This window comes from Priapulus caudatus, unplaced genomic scaffold (genome assembly GCF_000485595.1).
Source record: "Priapulus caudatus unplaced genomic scaffold, Priapulus_caudatus-5.0.1 Scaffold76, whole genome shotgun sequence".
Lineage (NCBI taxonomy): Eukaryota > Metazoa > Priapulida > Priapulimorpha > Priapulimorphida > Priapulidae > Priapulus > Priapulus caudatus.
The window spans coordinates 285,237-288,911 of record NW_014577137.1 but is presented as its reverse complement, the minus strand read 5'-3'; the positions used below and the strand labels follow the sequence as shown (position 1 = coordinate 288,911).

At 44.0% G+C, this 3,675-nt stretch overlaps 1 protein-coding gene across 7 annotated transcripts in view; it reads left to right on the top strand.

Annotated features, from left to right (window-relative positions):
* The window catches only part of LOC106821543 (transcription factor HY5-like), a 13,605-nt gene that overhangs the window by 1,755 nt on the left and 8,175 nt on the right, over positions 1-3,675 (top strand). For 3 of the 7 annotated variants that reach the window (XM_014826407.1, XM_014826402.1, XM_014826406.1), the window contains exon 1: positions 1,140-1,248. The exons of 3 other annotated variants lie outside the window; for them this stretch is intronic. The gene's annotated coding sequence lies outside the window, so the exon portion shown is untranslated. Of the gene's footprint in view, positions 1-1,139; positions 1,249-3,675 lie in introns of those variants that run through there. One more of the 7 variants, XM_014826404.1, reaches the window with a different exon arrangement.

The window sequence follows — 3,675 nt, the reverse complement described above, 5'->3', positions numbered from 1 at the left end:
TTCATCAATAAAAATCAGACGTAGTGATGATAATACATGGCGCGGGATACGCGCGTTTCCGCATCTCCCTATTTTTAACGTTGATCGAAGAGCTAGAATTAATAAACCGAGCATGTCCTCAATATCCGGCTACATAAACTATAGCATATACCACACACACGCACGCGCGCGCTCGCACGCACGCACGCACGCACACACACGTACACACACTCGCGCGCGCATGCACACCGATAGAGAGAGGGGAGAATAGATTGTGTGTCTTCCTGTGCGCATGCGAGAGAGGGAGGTAATGGGTCGGTGAGAGTCGTGTAGGGGAAAGGGGGAAGATGGGGGAGGCGAGGGCCGGGAAGACAGGAAAGTGGCAGGGAAGGAATTGTGTCTGCACTTCCATTCCCGTTTAATCGCTTACATGCGTCATAGTAACCACCCCTTTCCAAATGCAACTTCTGAGAGTAATTAATCTTCTTTTGCTTGGGATGGTTGTTGCAAGTTTAGCCACAGAACAAGCCACTCAATACTAAATTGAAATCGCTGACAGTGATCGAAACTGTCGTGAAGGTACGTTAAAAATTATGATATATTTCAATATGAACCAGTTTACAGTTATCAACTAAATATCCGATAAATTTATTTCAATCACTAAATTGAAGTATTTGAACATCTTAACACTATTGCATCTATCTGATTTTTTCTCCATGAATAAGACTGTTTCGGTACATGTACTCGTGTTTAATTTACAGGCAATGAATTATAAATATATATACTGCAGCAGCATTATATGGTATATCGATCGCCTTCCACCAATTTTTATTGCATCTATAACGTAAAGCAGCAAGTCCAGTGAAGTACCTAAATTTGCATTTTCAGCAGACGGCGCATACAAGCCCCCAGGTGAAAAACTGTCAGCGCACATTATTACCATGTCTTACGGTATACACTTGAATCTCACGCATATACTCTGGATAGCGTCTCCATTCCCTTTCGGATTTGCGTTGCTGTCCGCTTCCAAAAGATGGAGCTACGTACGCAGCTTTTATTGCGAATGACATCATGTTCTACTCCAAAGCGACGAGGGAACTTGATTGGCTAGAAATGACATCATAGATGTTTGTGTCTATTTTTAGAGCAAATATTGCACAACTATATCCAGCCATGTGTTTGCTGTCGTGCAGTTGCATAGAGCACGTCGAAGGAGCAGTATCGCAGTGTGAGTGTGGGAGGCAGCCAGAGTTGGAAGGCAGGTAGTTGGTAAGTGTAAGGCATGCGGTGCATTATTTGTAAACTGCATATCATAAAAGATAAACAGCAAATGTTGGAGGAAAGCTAAACGGGAACGTACATCGTACAAATCACGTGTATAGCGCTTGCTCCGCAACCCGTATAGCTCCAAGAAACGGTATTGCTAATCACTTTGTATTACAATGTATACTTGTAGTTGTATTATACTTTGTAATAGACAATCAGTCGCACAGCCTCGTCGGGCTAAACCCGTGCTGCACTGTGCAGTGTACTGTCGTGTGCAGTACTGGTTAGTTCTAAGTTCTAAACTCTTCTCCTCGTCTACACGACGACGCTTAACTCGAGTTAAGCGTTAACTCGAGTTAGCGATAATTGTAGCGTCTACACGACAACACCCGATAGCGATTATTTAATAGTATCTACATTGATTTGCAGAGCCAACTGCCCATCCCCATGCTAGCTTTGCCAATGAACCAGCATCTAATGATTTATACCATTGAATAACCAGTGTCAAGTCCTGGCAAGGTCAATGAAAATAACATACACATGCACCTCATTGTTATTTGGCAACATACGACGACCTTATAGTTGATCTATCTTGGTTCATTTTTACTCAACCGTGTTGATTCAAAACGTACTGCTGACGTTTCGCCTCCTATCAGGAAGCTTTCTCAAAGCTGACTGAAGTTATCAGTTTTAACCACCAGATGTCCCAGATAACATGCTGACGTTGGGCCAACATTAGCCCAACAGCTGTCTTCAGCCCATGCCAACGTTGGGCCAACGGATTTTTGCTCAGCGTGCCAACGTTGGCCAAACGTCATGCAGCCAACCATTTGCAAGTAGCATCATGCCAACCATATGCCAACGTTGGCCCAACGTCATGCAGCCAACCACTTGCCAACCTTGACCATGCCAACCATATGCCAACGTTGGCCCACGTCATGTAGTGGTCAACAGCTTGGTCCACACGTGACTGAGTCTGTATCACCCCTCGTCACGGTTGATGTTCGGGGTTGTGCAGGTCTAGATGGCTTCCTTAATCCAGTGCCTGATTTTGATTGGCTCGCGATCGATGATCTTCTAATTATCCCAATCGATGGTGTGATAGGCAGTCGCTATGTGGTATGTGATCGCGGATTTGGTTATTTCGGTAGCAGACTGTTTTTGTTGGGCCCTTGTGAAAGATCTGGTACATTCCAATGATGAACACAACACCTCAACAGCATCGACAGTACCAACAACATCAAATTGATGTTCGAGGAAGAACTAGATACAAAAATTTCGTTCCTCGATACACTCATTCATAAACGAGAAGATGGTTCATTAAAACTGACTGTGTATAAGAAAAAGTCCCAAGCGGACCAGTACTTAAACATCAACCCACACCATACAGTCAACTACAAACTGTCAGTGGTACGGATGCTATTTGATCGTAGGGATAAGATCATAACGGAGAGTGAGGACCGGGAAGCTGAAGCGCGCCACATCAAGGACGCGCTAGGTAAATGCGGCTACCCCAATTGGGCACTCGACAAAGTGTCCAAAGAAATTAACACTTCACGGGTCCAATCAACATCCTATAAGAAAACCTCCCCCGAGAAACCGAAGGCGATGATTGTCCTACCATATGTCAGAGGCGTCACGGACGTAGTTCAACAGCAATTAAAAAATGCAGGCGTGGCTTCAACAGTTAGACCGCTTGAGACCTTAAAACATTTAGTACACCGTAAGGACAGAACAGATATACACAACATTACAGACAAGTGTCTACAAAATACTGTGTGCAATGTGTGAAAAAAGTTATATTGGAGAAACCGGCCGCAAATTTGAAACCCGCCTTAAAGAACATAAAAAGGGTGTACACACCGTAGCTCCCAAATCTTTCACAAGGGCCCAACGAAAACAGTCTGCTACCGAAATAACCAAATCCGCGATCACGGACCATGTAGCGACCGCCAATCACACTATCGATTGGGAGAATTCAAAAATTATCGATCGCGAGCCAATCAAAATCAGGCGCTAGATTAAGGAAGGCATATGGATCCACAAGACCCCAAACATCAACCGTGATGAGGGGGGATACAGACTCAGTCACGTGTGGACCAAGCTGTTGACCACTACACCATCTGGTTGTCAATACTGATAACTTCAGTTAGCTTTGAGAAAGCCTCCTGATAGGAGGCGAAACGTCAGCAGTATGGATTGAATGAACAAGGTTGAGTAAAAATTAACCAAGATAGATCTATTATCAAAAGCGTATAAAGAAGGAGAGTGTACAACAGTACTGCTCATGAAACTATGTTGCAGTATTAGTCGAATTAATAAACTTTCCCCGTTTTATTTGGACGATTTTTTGCAGTATTATTGAGGATCAACATGTATGTGTATATAACAGCTGGCTCGCTGCTGGCTGCTGCTGACTGGACGCCCTAA